The following is a 16074-nucleotide window of genomic DNA, read 5'->3' on the forward strand; positions in this document are numbered from 1 at the left end:
CCCTCTTCATCTATCTGTAGGCAGCAGTGGCTCAGATTAAACTTTCCACAAACACCTCCTTCACAAGCAAGCAGGTAATCTAAGGCCAAGTGATTTTCATAGATGGCATTGCACATTTTGGTTTGCTGCTTGACTAGTAAGTTAAGGGCTCTGGCAGCTTCATTGGTTATAATTTCTACAACTGCTTGCAGTCTAACTATGTGGTTTAGGATGTAAATGGGAGTGTGGTAGTCCCAGGACCCATCCTCTGCCCAGGTGGCAGGGCCACATTATTGGATTATATGCTTGAGAGGCCATTTATCATTTTTCCATTTGCCAATTTGCAAGGCATGCTGCTTTATTTGAGCCTCTCTCTCTGTGCATTTGAACTCCCAGATGTTCTCCCCTTCAATGGGAGTGGGAAGAAAGATGGATGGATAGTCCCCAGCACACATAACCCTGACCAGCCTGAAGGAAGTACTGTATAGGCTGTTCCCCCACATATCCAGTATAGTCCACTTGGGCCTGCCATTTGATGGCTGCATCAATGTTGTCCCAGGCCTCTCAGAGATGAGAGAAGTTAAACAAGGAGTGAGGGTCTGGCTCAAAGTGACCCCGGGACCCCCACCATTGGGTTTCCTAGGTGGTTTAATGATAAAACCTGTAACTTAGGCATGGTGAGTTTCCAACAGGGATAGTGAATTTTTTCCCCATTGGGCAAGACAGTTCTTCCCAACGATTGAGGTTTTGAGGAGCCAAACCCAGGTACTGGAACTGGGGTACTTTGTTCCATTATAAGCCTCTAGGGGATCTAGTTATCTGGCCTTCCATGGTCATTGGTTCCCCCATGTGGGTTCCCCCACATATATAGCATGAAGAGATCTTTAGGATCTGGGTTATAGTCTCTGCCATGGCTAGAAACAAGTTCCTTGCTGTGACTGAAATGGGAGGGGGACTACTTCTTATTTCTTCACAGAAGGAGTGGAAGACTTGGTGGAATGCGGTTGGATGGGTGGTAGCGAGCTTCTTGAAATATAGCACAGTCGCTGGGATTCTGCCTTGCCCATAGATTCAGATGCCAATTCGGGTGCCCCATTGCCACTTGTAGTCTTTTGGGTTAGTGATAGTGAAATTAACAGGGTTACAGGCTTTTTATTGACAACCTGATTTAGCAGCCCTCTTCTGAAGGAGTGCTATTGTGCCTTTTTTCCCAAGTAGCCCATGAAACACAACTCCAACTGGGGCATAAAAATTCAGCTGTATAGGCACATAAACCATTTTCCTCATACATGTATTTGTCATTGAGTCAGTATTTTTGCTGCCGATCTAAGCCTCAACACGGTATATCAAGAGTCCTCAGGCCCTCCATGATAAGTGCCCGCTTTTCTTGTATGAGAGATGTCTCTGTGCCTATACCAATAACTGCACATACATCAAACAGTATTGACACCGGACACTTGGGGTTAGTGATTTGTGTCCGACTGATCAAGATCCCCTTCCTGGTGGGATTGGACTTCTAATCAATCTCATTTGGGGAGTATTGCGGGTGAAAGCAAGTGTATTGACTCCCCCACTGGCAGATGGAATACGTGGTCTTATTGTGTATGCATGTCCCCAGGGTCTTTCCCTGGCATGAAAGTGGGTATGGTATAGTAAGATCCATGTGACTCCCTGGGCTGACCTGGTTATATGAATACATGGGTCACAGGGGGAGAGATCTAGGTTTACAAGCAGGTTCCAGATTAAAAGCAACCAATACCAACAAAACATCCTACCCACAAGAGGAAAGTGAATGCTAACAGAAACCTCTCACCACATTTCCAGCTTGCTGAGGCAACCTCTGCCAATCCAATAGCAAGAAGTAGGGCAAAACTTGCAATAACAGTGAGAGACATGGGGTGGGAGTGCATCACAATAAGAAGGCAGATACAGAAAACAAGGACAGTCTATTTATTTCACTGGACTGGCGATTGCTCAAGCATCTGCTGTGCATGGATTAGTCAGCTTCTGGAGTGACTAAAGCAGGGCTGCAGTCTCCTGCCAGTTTCTGCCATTGCAGATTGCTTCTTCTGTATGGTCAGCCTACATGGCATGGATGGATCAGGAATGCACTCCCAGTTCTGGGATGCTGGCTTCACTCTGCTGTGGTGTATCCAGGGACCCACTTCCGCTACTTTTACTGCAGTAGGGGTAGACAAAATGACAGTGAATGGGCCCCTACAAAGGGGCTGGAGAGGTTGGACATTCCACTCCTTTATCCCTATAGCATCTCCTGGCTCAAAGGAGTGAGCATCTATGGTCAGACTCACAGGCAATCGCTCTTCAACCTATTGGTGTAGGGTGGTTAGAGTAGAGCCCAGAGCCTGCATCTGTTGCCTTAGGGTTAGATTGCCTATCTCATTTAAATCTCACCGTATGCCCTTAATAATTTGGGGAGGGCACCCATAAAGGGTTTCCTAAGGGGAAAGCCCTGTTTGCTTATTGGGGCTACACCTGATTCTTAATAAGGATATTGGCAACACCTGATCCTAATGCAGGTGGGTTTCTTGGCAGTTTACTTAATTGTAGTTTCAGAGTCCTGTTCATTCATTCCACCTTCCTGGAGCTCTGGGGTCAGTATTCAGAATGTAACTTCCAGTTGATCTTTAGCCTTTTTGCCATGAGGCGCACCACCTCAGCCATAAAAGCCAACCTCTATCTGAACCCATAGTGATAGGGATCCCAAATCATGGGATAATTTCATTTAGAAGAAATCGGGCCACTTCCGGTGACTTTTCTGTTCGAGGAGGGAAAGTTTCCACCCAATCTGAGAAAATACATACAAAGACCAACAGATATTTACAGCCTCAGAGTGGGGGGAGCTCAGTGAAGTCCACCATCACATTTTCAAATGGGGCTCCCCCAACATTCTACACCCCAGCAGAGGCCTTGGGTCCCTGATGTGGGTTTTTCCAGCTGCAGGTTTCACATTGCTCCCATACTGCCTGGGCTATGCTGGAGAGTTGTCTCAGTGACTTAACATTGTCTCAAGGGCTGTCCAGCCAATGTGAGTTTCCTGGTGGAACTGCTTAACAAAGGCTAGAGCCAGGGTCTCAGGAATTGCTAGTTGGCCATCTTCAAATTTCCACCATCTATCTGAGAGGTAGTTTCCATTTTCAGTCTTAAACCAAGTACTTTCATGGCATGAGTAATTAGGGTCCCATTCTGCCGTGGGTTAGGGAACAGTGCAGTGGTTAAAGCCACTGGTTTTGTTGCTCCTTTGGAAGCTGCTAGCTTTGCTTCTTGCTCTGCCTTATGCTTTCCCCATGCAGCTGTGGTGTCTCCCCTTTGATGTCCCTGGCAATGCATGACAGCCACACTCTTAGGGGCCCACACAGTGTGTAAGAGTTTAAGGATTTCCTTATCATATTTTGTCTTTTCCTCTTGAGTTTATTAGACCCTTCTCTTTGTATAAGGCCCCATGTACATGGAGGATGGTGAGGTCACATTTAAAATCTGTGTATATATTAACACGTGTCCCTGCGCCAGTTAGAGGGCTTGGGTTAGAGTAATTAGCTCTGCATTTTGTGTCGAAGTCCCCTTCGGCAGGGGCTCTGCTTCAATGACAGAGTTCAGGTTCACCACGGAATGACCTGCAAGACGCTCTCTCCTCTTTACAAAACTGCTACCATCAGTGAAATATTCAGTGTCAGGGTCTTTGAGGGACTGATCCTCAAGTCTGGTTAGCTGGAGAACACCTCATCCATGACTTCAATGCAGTCATGGTCTGGCTGGCCTGGCCCAACAGGCAATAGGGTTGCAGGGTTCAGGGTCTGCACCACTTCCAGGTGAATGTGCGGGTTCTCACATAGCATTCCCTGATATCTGACCATCCTGGCATTGGTTAGCCAGTATTGTCCCTTGTATTCCATTCATGTCTATACTGAATGTGGCACTCAGACTGTCAAATCCTGTCCCAAGTTAAGTTGTTGGCCTCAGGCACTACGAGGGCTGTGGCTGCCAGTGCCTGTAGGCAGGGGGACCAGTCTTAGGCCACAGAGTCAAGTTGCTTGGAGATATATGCCACCGGGTGATGCCATGATCCCAGCATCCGAGTTAGGACTCCCACTGCAATACAAATTCACTCATGGACATACAGAAAGAAAGGCTTGGTCATGTCTTAGAGCCCTACACCAGGCACTTTAGTAAGGGCTCACTTTATTTTCTCAAAGGACTTTTGCTGTATTGATTTCCACATCAGGGGTTCCCTCTTCCCCCCCTCCTTTATAGCCTCATAGAGGGGTTTTGTCAGGACTGAAAAGTTATGTATATAGATTCTACAGAAACCTGTGGCCCTGAGAAACTACTGAACCTGATGTCGGGTTGTCAGGGCTGGGATTGAGCAAACAGCCTGCTTCCTCTCTAGGCTGAGTTGGCGCTGCCCCTGAGACAGGTGAAAGCCAAGATATTTGACCTTCTCCTGACAGATCTGGGCCTTTTTCCTCCAGACCTTGTAACCGGTTTTCCATAGGAGGGTAAGGAGCTGCTGAGTCCCTTCCATGCAAACCTCCCGGGACCTCCCGGCTAGCAGCAAGCCGTCCATGTACTGAAGCAGGACACAGCCATATTGATCCACTGCAAAGGCTTTTAAGTCAGAGGTTATGCAATGCCGAAAATGGTTGAGAAGCTTTTGAACCCCTGAGGCAACTTGGTCCAAGTTAATTGGCCCTTGTCACCATTTTTAGGATCCTCCATTGGAAGGCAAAGATCAATTAGCTCGGGGGGGGAGGGGGTGCAGGTGGATGCAGAAAAAGGCATCTTTAAGGTTCAAACAGGCGAAGAAGGTGGCTTTAGCAGGAATGAGCCCCAAAAGTGTATAGGGGTTTGGGATCACTGGGTATATGGTGACAGTTACCTGGATCACTGCTAGCAGGTTCTGAACCAGCCAATAGTTATCTGTTCTTGGTTTTGGACAGGCAAGAGGGTCGTGTTCCAAGGCAACTGGCATGGTCGGAAAATCCCATACTTTAAAAGTCATTCCAGGTGTTTTTGGATCCTGACCCGTGCCTTGCGAGGGATTAAGTATTATCTCTGGCGGGTGGGCTCTGCCCCTGGCTTTAATTCCTCAACCACAGGGGGTATGTTTTGGGCCAGTCCTGGTGGGTAGTCTTCAGCCCACATCCCTGGGACCTTAAAGGGAAGCTCAGGCACAAGTTGTGGTTTTTCCTTGAGACTGTAGACACCACTCCTCCCCTTGGGGAATCATGAGAGTCATAATCTTTGCTTCTGGTTTCCGTACGGTCAGAGCAGCCTGTCCCTGAGAGTTGAAAGGTATCTGGGCCTGCAGCTTTCCCAGTAGGTCACGGCCCATTTGAGCCACTGGGCAGTCAGGGAGGTACAGGAACTCATGGATGACTTCATGGCCACCTAAATTGCATCACCGAGGCCACAGAAAGGGACGGTATGTCTGACTGCCTGTGGCCCCCATGATGGTGGCTTGTCTCTATGAGAGGGGGCCCATGGGTCAGTCACTACTGAGTGCTCTGCTCCAGTATCTACCATAAAGTCAGTGGGTCAGCTCCCCACATTAATTTGGATCATGGGCTCCTAAGGGCCTAACAAAATAGAGCCCGGTCTGTCCTAGTCCTCCTCATAGTCCTCCATGGTGGCTAGCCCCACAAAATCATCTTTGGGGGCCCCATGAGTCTGCGGGGCTGACTGGTACTGGCCCTGGACCACATGGCCTCTTTTTTTCTGCTTGGGGCCTTGCTGAGAATTGTCTGGGTGATTCACTTTTCCAGTGACCCTCCTGATGGCAGAAAGCCCACTGACTTCCATCCTGTTTTTGATCTAGGGTGAGACCCTCCTTCCTGCTGCTCCCCTTTCTGGCCTCGGCCCTTTCCCTGCAAGGCACTCTTCTGGGGGTGTTTGAACTGCTCCACCAAGGCAGCAGCTAACAAGTCTGCCTGTTTTTGCATCTTTTGGTGCTCTTCCTTCCATGCCGCCTGATCACGGTTAACAGAACACCTGAATTGCTACTTCTAGCAACTGACTGATGTTCATGCCAGCAAAACCTTCTAGTTTTTGCAGCTTGTGCTGAATGTCCCCTGGGGCTTGACCTATGAAAGCTACATTAATCATCTGCCGGTTAGCAGGTGCTTCTGGTTCAAAGGGAGTGTAGAGATGAAATGACTCACGTAATCTCTCATAAAATTGTCTTGGGCTTTCCTTGGGTCTCTGGAGCACTTCTGATGTTTTACTCCTATTTGTGGCCCTCCCCACCCCCCACTCCTTCTTTATGCCATTTAGAAGGGCTTCTTGATACTGTTCAGTCTTTGCAAACCCTCCACCCACACTTGAGTCATTTGAGGTCCTCCCCAGGGAAGTGAGCCCAAGCATAGGCCTGGGGGTTTAGTGTCCTAGCCAGGGCATTTTCCTCTACCCATTTTAGGGCTGCCTGAGTAATGTGCCGACACTCCTCCATATTGAATAGGGTCAGAAGAAGCTGATGCAGTCCATCCAGGTAGGTTTGTGGGTTTGAATTATGAATAGCATTAGGTCAATCAGAGCCTGGGGTTTCTCCATAGAGGAGGGGGTATGGTGTTTCCAATTTAGGAGATCCGTAGTGGTAAGGGGTTGGTACATAAAAACACGTTGGCCTTCTTGGATCTGGCCTTCCTGATCATAATAAATGGGTCCCCTTGTTTCCCTCAGTGATATCTGCAGGGCTCTCCAGTGTGGCTGCAGGGAGGGGCGGCCTCTGCTGGCCTGATTCTCTAGTCCCTGTTCAGGAGGCGTATGCAGAGTTAAGACTGGCAGTCTGGGGGAGTCAGTCACATTCAGGGAAGCCAGTGGTGCTCAGAGTGATGAGGCCTTGGAGCTCTGATGAAGACTCTGGAGTTAGGGCTACTGGGGGCACAGGTGGCAGGGAGGGGTACAGTGGGACATAAGCTGGTGGGGTTTCTTCAGGTTCTCCTGACAGTATGGGCTTTTTAATTTCTGGCCGGTATTTGAAGGAAGCCGTGATGTGAGCCATCATAACGTTACAGCTTTCTCAAATATAGACTTTTAGCCAAGGCGTCCAGGATAGGACCAGGTCTTGCCAACATTCCTTATTTCAATATAAGGAAATTGGTCAGGGTGGCCTGGGTCCCCTGCAATGACCCTGAACACTTGGCTAACTAGTTCCTTATCAAGTGAGCCCTCAGAGGGCCAGCCCACCCCAAATGATGGCCAATCAATTACACAGAATGCCCAGAGCTTTTCAGGAGTTAATTTCACACCATAATTTCCTGAATATCCCTTTTTGAAATTTCTCAACATACACTCTGGGGGAGTCGGTTTACTCTGCTTTCCATTCATTTCCTCTCCCTTACAGATGACTTTCATGCACACAAGGGGGGGGAGGGAAAGGAAGAAGGGGACTGGTTTGGAGAGGACACACACTCCCTTTGTCAGTTTCTGGCCACTCTGCTCTCAGAGATATTTAAAGCACCTCTTAACATTGGTAGGTTCAGTTTCTTTTTTTTTTTTTTTTTTTAAATATTTATTTCTAGGAGAGAGAGAGACAGCGTGAGCAGGGGAGGGTCAGAGAGAGAGGGAGTCACAGACTGAAACAGGCTCCAGGCTCCGAGCTGGCAGTCAGCACAGAGCCCGACGCGGGGCTCGAACCCACGAACCGCGAGATCATGACCTGAGCGAAAGTCGGACGCCTAACCGACTAAGCCACCCAGGCGCCCCTGGTAGGTTCAGTTTCAATCCCTGACTCAGATCAGACTCCCAAGGAAGTCTGACACCACCTTAAGCTGTATGAGGTCACCATAGAACCATGAATCAGGACTCAACACTGTTGTTTTTATAAACTTGTTTTTCGTAACTTTATTATTTTTTTACAAATAGTTTATTGTCAAGTTGGTTTCCATATAACACCCAGTGCTCATCCCTACAAGTGCCCTCCTCCATGCCCATCTCCCCCCTCCCCCTCACACCCATCAGTCCTCAGTTTGTTCTCAGCATTCAAGAGTCTCTCATGGTTTGCCTCTCTCCCTCTCCCCCACTATTTCCCCCCTTCTTCTCCCCGACAGTCCTCCGTTAAGTTCCTCCCAATCCTCCTATACGTGCAAACATATGGTATCTGTCCTTCTCTGCCTGGCTTATTTCGCTCAGCATAGCACCCTCAAGGTCCATCCATGTTGCTACACATTGCCAGATTTCATTGTTTCTCATTGCCATGTAGTATTCCATCGTATAGATAAACCACATCTTCTTGATCCATTCGTCCGTTGATGGACACTTAGGCTCTTTCCATGTTTTGGCTATGGTTGACAGTGCTGCTATAAACATTGGGGTACATGTGCTCCTATGCCTCAGCATTTCTGTATCCCTTGGGTAAATTCCTAGCAGTGCTATTGCTGGGTCATAGGGAAGTTCTATTGTTAATTTTTTGAGGAACCTCCACACTGTTTTCCAGAGGAGTTGCACCAGCTTACATTCCCACCAACAGTGTAGGAGGGTGCCTGTTTCTCCACATCCTTGCCAGCATCTAGAGTCCTCTGATTTGCTCATTTTAGCCACTCTGACTGGTGTGAGGTGGTATCTCAGTGTGGTTTTGATTTGTATTTCCCTGATGAGGAGGGATGCTGAGCATCGTTTCATGTAGGACTCAACACTGTTTTGGCCTTTGGTCAGGTCGGAAACCTTCCCATTGTTCGTCTCAATCACACACATTCACAAAACTCCAATCCACCGCCCTACATTCTGCACCTTTGAGTTGCAGCTTCAGTCCTCGTCCCTTATGGAATTACTAGGGCAAACCCGGGAGGTGATCAGGCTCCTCTTCTGCCTCTTAGGGTCAGGTATGCCAAAAGGAACCTAGGTTCTTACAAGTCTGACAGACGGCGCTCCTTAAGTTAGTTCCTGGGCCTCATGGGTTCTGTTGGCATGCACAGGGTCCTGGCTCTGGAGTGCCAGGATGAGCTAACCTCCTATGGATCAGGCAGTCCACTGGCTCTAGCGGGGTCACTTCTCCCAGCACTCTAGGCTCATACCCTGGTGGCAAAGGAGGTGGAAACACACCTTCTCCGAATCCTGGATACAAGCCCCCAAGAAATGTAGCAGGATTCTCACAGGACAGAGTCGTGACACTGAGGCTTTTTAATTTCCAGGAAGCAACTTTATTCATGTTGGCACCACTCAGTTGGGTTTGTACCCAAGAACTGACCTCCAAACATCATGTGGCGTAGTTTTTAAATACATTTTCTATTTCTTTGTCGCCCATATATGGTAACACACATAAACCTGCAGTGTGATTAAGTAGTCTCAGTTTACAAGGTCATGAAGGATGTTGTCACATAGGCACATAGCCAGTTTACCTTAAAGTTTTCTCTCCCTTTTTCCCTCTCTCCTTATGGAGGGGACCCTACCACAGTTAAACTGGAGGGAGTTTCTTATAGTAGGCTGAATAATGGCCATTGATGATTACTATTATGAACCTGTGAGTGTTAACTTTTTTTTTTTATATTTTTATTTATTTCTAGGAGAGAGGGGGAGAGAGAGAGAGAGAGAGAGAGAGAGAGAGCGTGAGCAGGGGAGGGTAAGAGAGAGAGAGGGAAACGCAGACTCTGAAACAGGCTCCAGGCTCTGAGCTGGCAGCCAGCACAGAGCCCGACGCGGGGCTCGAACACACGAACCGCGAGATCATGACCCAAGCGAAAGTCGGACGCTTAACCGACTAAGCCACCCAGGCGCCCCGTGAGTGTTAACTTTTAAAGAAAAGGAGTCTTTGCAGATGTGATTAAGAAAGGATCTTGAGATGAGATTAATCCTCGATTATTTGGGTGGGCCCTACATTCAGTCCAGTATTCTAAGATAGTGGCAGAGTGGGACTTGATACACACAAAAGAGGAGGGAATGTGACTATAGAGGCGAGTGGAGCAATGTGGCCACAAGAGAAGGAATGCCAGCAGCCACCGGAAGCCAAGGTACAAAATGGATCCTCCCCTGGAGCCTCTGGGAACACAGCCCTGCCAGCACCTTGATTCCTGCCCAGTGAAACTGATGTCAAACTCCTGGCTGTGCGAGAATCAATTTCTCTTGTTTTAAGCAACCAAGTTTGCAGTAATTTGTTAAGCAGTCACAGGAAACTAATACATAGTAAAACCTTGGATTGGGAGTAACTTGTTCTGTGAGTGTTCCGCAAGACAAGTAAACATTTCGATTAATCAATGTTAACTTGGTAAATGAGCAATGTCTTGCAATATGACGTAGTACGTGATGCTTAACATCACAGGATCACAACAAGCCAATGGTTCTTTTCTCTCCCTCTCTCTCTGTCTCTCTCTCTCTGTGGGATTATGGGTGACTGTCTCCCATGTTCTGATGTTCAGTCTTAGGCCACACTGTTTGGCAGAAATCGGTGATTTTTTCAGAGTACTGGAAGGTGCCACAACTGGCACTAATGTATTTTTTGTCACTTCAAAGCACTTACAGATAGCCGTTTGCTTTTCCATACAAGAGTAGGCTTAGGAATGCTTTGCTTCATTCTAGATCAGGTTGCCTGCAGATAGAGACCCTTTCCTTTGCTGCCTTATTGCCAGTTACATACATACAATACAGCATATGACAAGAGTTTATTAATACTGTACTGTAGTCAACATCCATGTGAGCATATTACAATGGCCCCATGCAGAAAAAGGTTGAAAAGAAAGGCAGTAAGAAGATGATTACAGTGGAAGCAAATCACTGAAAAATACAAATGAGGTATGAGATGGCCCACGGCCAAAGTTGCAAGATTTTATAAGAAATCTAGGTTTGCATCTTGTCTGCAGAGAAGGAGGAGGAAAAAGGTGGATGAAGCCTTCACTTCAAATGAGCTTAGGGAGATGTGCAAAATGTGGAAAACTGCAAAGTTTTGTAGAAAAGCACCACCCAAATAAGGCTGTAGCAGTGCAAGCGATGAATCAGTTTAACGACAATGCAATGTCACATTTCCATAAAATCCTCAACAGCAGGCAAAAGCAAGTGTCACTGGATAGGTTCCTTGTTAAAGTTGCATGAAAGAAAAAGATTCCATTGAGCCCATAGATAGCAGTGACTCCATTAGTGATAGTGAAAGTCGTCCTGCACAATAACCCTCCTCTCTCTTGTCTCCCTCACACCAGCCACGAAGGTTTTCAAAGGTAAGTGTAGGTTAATTTAGTTTTCTTTATATTTTGTATTGTCTTTATTTTTTGTGTTATATTACAGTATTGTAATCATTTTTATATGAATATTTTTGGGTTGTGGAATGAATCATTGGAATTACCATTATTTCTTATGGGGAAATTCGCTTTGATATACAAGTGCTTTGGATTACAAGCATGTTTCTGGAACGAAATATGCTCACAAACCACGGTTTTACTTACTTCTCTCCCTCGAAATCAAACCACCAAACAACTCTGCGTTTCTGTTTCAATTTGTTTATCGTGACATGACATTCTCAAGTAAGTTTCTGGACACCCTTAGTTTTTTTTTTTTTTTTTTTTTTTATTTCTAGGAGAGAGAGAGACAGCGTGAGCAGGGGAGGGTCAGAGAGAGAGAGGGAGTCACAGACTGAAACAGGCTCCAGGCTCTGAGCTGGCAGTCAGCACAGAGCCCGACGCGGGGCTCGAACCCACGAACCGCGAGATCATGACCTAAGCGAAAGTCGGACGCTTAACCGACTAAGCCACCCAGGCGCCCCTGGACACCCTTAGTTTTTTAAATTAACTGAAGTCACTGTTCCTACCAAGTTCTGCTTTGGTGGCATTACCCTTTGTACATGTTTGGCTGAATCGAGTTTCCAGGATAGGAGGCAGAACAGATGCTATGATGTCCCCATCAGCACAGCAACATAATAAACTCCAAAGGCCTGCTCTGGGCTTCAAAGTTATCCCTTTTTCATTCACTTCCCCTCTAAATTCAGTGTTTTAGTTCTGTCACCCACCTTTAACTCTCAGCCTTGCTCTCACACTGAAATCCTTTTGATATTACTTACATTTAAATAGAAATGACCATCATTTATTGGACAAGCGCTTTGGGGTCCAAAGGACCAAGCTGGGAATGTGGTACAGCTATATGGACACTGAGATTACATGATCAGTAAGTGGAAGAGTGGGGATTCAAAGCCAGGTCTGCCTACTACTACAAATGCTCCTACTCCTTCCGCTGCCTTTGACGTTTGGGATTTCTGATTTCTTTGGAGTCTTCAAAATCAGAAATCTACCTAAACAGCTCCCTTTTTCTTCCCAGTCAACAGGAGGAACACTATTTGGGCAGGAAAATGAGGAACAGGATTATTTCCCTCTTCTTCTTCTTCAATAAACTATGGGGAACCCATTCTGGAGAAAGAGGGACAATGTGAGCTATGAGCAGAGTTTCTCTTCCCTTTTCAAATTGTCTTAGTTAAGCCCCCTGGATATGAATGGTTAAGTTATCAGGCCAGAGGGGAATCTCACATCCAGAATCTGATAGCTCAAAGCAAAAGTCCATGATACAAAATAACTTGAAATCAGTAGCTTGGACAGTGCTTTTTCTTAGTTCTTGGGAAAGTGATCTGGCTGTGCTGTTGACAACTGACTAAACCCTAGAGCCTCCAGGGGCTCCTGAGTGGCTCAGTCAGTTAAGCATCGATTTCAGCTCAGGTCATGATCTCACAGTTCATGAGTTTGAGCCCTGCGTCGGGCTCTGTGCTGACAACTCAGAGCCTGGGGCCTGCCTCAGATTCTGTGTCTCCATCTCTCTGTCCCTCTCCTGCTCTCTCTGTCTCTCAAAAATAAACATTAAAAAAAAAAAAACACTAGAGCCTCCAATTTATTTAAGATGTGTTTATTCACTAAGTACTTCAATTTATCAACAGAGGTAATTAGGGCACAACCTTTGTTCTCACTAGACACAAACTGACAAATACCAGCATTCAGTTATCTACTCAGTTCATTCATAGAGATGGTTTGAAGACTATGGACAGCATAGTGACCGACAGCAACAGTGCTGGCTCTCCGTCACTACTGACTGACCCTGGGTAAGTCTCCTAACTTTCCTTCATTCTCTCATTCAATCAGCTTTTTTTTTTTTTTTTTTTTGAGTACCTAAGATGTTGAAATCCTTGCTCTAGCTTTGAGACCTTGGTTATGCTAATCTAAGCCTCAGATTCCTTCCGTGTAAACTGGAGATAATAATAGTGCCTTCTCTGTACAATTCTTGTGAAAATGGAATGTAGTCTGGGGCTACATGTCACAAGAAAAATTGCTATTTAGTGACTGCCTTCTTTGGGCCAGATATGCAACTTTGATTGTCTCAAATTATCCTTATAACAACTTGTAAGATGTGCATTAATTTCACCATCTTATAAATGAAGAAACTGAATTCAGGGACATAAGCTCAAGGCTACACACCAGTAAGTAACAGAGCTGGGACTTGAACCCCGGTCTATTGCAAAACTCATTTACTATCATTCTGCCATGCAGCCTTACTGTTAGCCAGAATAAGACACATGTCCTGCTCACAATCTAGAGAGGAAAAACATGTATTAGTTCATTGCAATTTAACATATATAATAACATCAGTTGAGCACTTTACCTGCTATGCATTCTCTGTGTGCTCATTCGACTGTTATAACAGTTTGCAAATATAGTCCACATCTATGACCATTATAAGCTAGCATCACACTGGTGTTCTGAGGAGTGACAATAACTATACTTGTGAGTATAAAATTTCATAAATGAGATGGTACGCGAGCCGCAACCTGCAAGTAAGAATGCACCAGGTTGAGGGGCACCTGTGTAGCTCAATCAGTTGAGTGTCCAACTCTTGATTTTGGCTCAGGTCATGATCTCACAGTTTGTGGGATTGAGTCCCGGGCTGGGCTCTGTGATCACAGTGAGAGACCTGCTTGGGATTCTCTCTCCCCATCTCGTTCTGCCCCTCCCCTGCTCATGCATTCTGTCTCTCAAAATAAATAAATAAACATTAAAAAGAAGAAGAAGACGATGATGACGATGGCGGCATCAGGTTAAGAGGGAGAGATGGAGAAGGAAGAGGGAACCAGGTAGAAAGAATGGCACATGCAAAGACCCATTATCTTCACTAACATCCTCTGCCCCAAAAGTACAACGGAAATCCTTAATAGGTCTGATACAGAAGACACTCCATTTTTCTCCATTCTTCTCTTTATTTCTTCATGTCCTTTGTGAAAGAATTTCAATCTAAAATGGAAAGAGAGGGGGGCACCTGGGTGGCTCAGTCGGTTAAGTGTCTGACTTTGGCTCAGGTCATGATCTCACAATTCGTGAGAATGCCCCACATCTGGCTTTCTGCTGTCAGCATGGAGTCTGCTATGGAGGCCACTCCAGAGTCTCTGTCTCCCTCCCTCTACTCCTCCCCTGCTCTCTCTCTCTCTCTCAGAAATATATACACATTAATTAATTAAATGGAACCTGAGGAATTAAAATGACGAAATCTCACACATAGGCCCTCAGGAAAATACAAAGACAGAGAGAATCATCTCCCATAAATGCCTGATCTACAGAAAACTAATACTGGATATATTTTTGAGAGAGTGCATAAGCAAACAGGGGAGGAGCAGAGGGAGAGGGAGGTAGAGAATCCCAAGCAGGCCTTATGCTCAGCCCCACACTGGGCTCAATCTCACAAGATCATGAGATCACAACTTGAGCCCAACTCAAGAGTTAGACCCTTAACAGTTTGAGCCACCCAGGTACCCCTAGAATTTTCTTAAATGATAGTGAGTTGGTCAGGGGTTACCTCACATCAACCTTAGTAAGTTTTGCTTATGGTTGGGTTCCCAGAGGCACAAACAAGAAATAAACCAGGTCAGGCTGGTCTTGCAAAGTAAGCTGAATTGAGCTTTGTTTGTATGCCCGGACTGGTTTTGTTTGCTTGGTGACTTTTCAAAGCTGGACTCCCTTTGTTTTTTATTTAAACAGACTCTAAACTGGGCTCTCTCCTCCTTAGTTCCCTACCCAAAAATACAGGCTATCCCAAACTCTCAAGGGATTCAATGTAGTTTGCTAAAGTTTGCAATCTTAAGCTGCAACTCCTCTGCTATTCCTAAATAAGCTCATCTTTTTTACTTTTTTGCACTTGTCTGTTTTCCTTTTTTAGGCTGACACCTTCTACCCATCCCTATCCAACACTCATCACATTCCTCATGCTGCTTTCCATATGCCACCTCTCAATTTCCACTTCTACAATCCTAATTTAGTCTCTTTCTCAGCTGTCACCTATGCCATTTCAATCACTTGCTATAGTTTCCCTTTCTTTCACTTCGCCTTCCTTTGATCTATTTAAAAAACATATTTGCATACATAGTTTTCAAAAGTACAGCTCTGATCAACAAATTACTCCCACCTGAAATCTTGAAGTCTCCCACTTTCTCCAGGGAAATCTACACAACCAGTAAGCCACCATCCTTGAGGAAGTCTCTATTTGTCTTTCAAATTTTTTACCACCTCCTTTCTTTAACACTAAGAGTGGTCCTCAGACTCTGGTATGAATCAGAATCATTCCTGAGGCACCTTTCAATAATACAACTGCCTGGGATCCAACCCTAGAATTTCTGATTAGATAGTTGGGTTGTGCTCCAGGCTTTTTTGGGGTTTTGTGGTCTTTGATGCTAGAGGACATACATACTAAATTTCCTGCAGTGTTTCCTAACTCACCGAATTTTGAAAAACACTACACTCTATCGACTCTACCTACATTTCTAAGTTCCCCCATGCATTCTCATCTAATTCGGGCGTCAAATTATTCCTTCTCCCAGAATCTCCTAATTTTCAAAATCTATCCACCTTTTCCAAAATCAGATGAAATGCCACCTCTTCCAGGAAGTCCTTCCTGTTCTCCTGCGCATTTCTTTTGATACTCAGCTGCACTTTTCTTGTGGAAAGCTTATCTAGGAAGCGTCGAAGAGCCCGACCAGCCAAAGAGTTCACAGGACAGAAAGGGACACATTCCTCTTTCCACCCCAGCCCTCCCGCGGGACTCGGCCAAGCGCAATAAATCCTATTAGATCACTATCTGAATCAATAATTCTTCTCAGAAACCCGGGGCACAACTCTTTCAAATGCCCTCCCCAGTTAT

The sequence above is a fragment of the Hyaena hyaena genome, unplaced genomic scaffold (genome assembly GCF_003009895.1).
Source record: "Hyaena hyaena isolate Hyena2069 unplaced genomic scaffold, ASM300989v1 scaffold_1167, whole genome shotgun sequence".
In the NCBI taxonomy this organism is placed as follows: domain Eukaryota; kingdom Metazoa; phylum Chordata; class Mammalia; order Carnivora; family Hyaenidae; genus Hyaena; species Hyaena hyaena.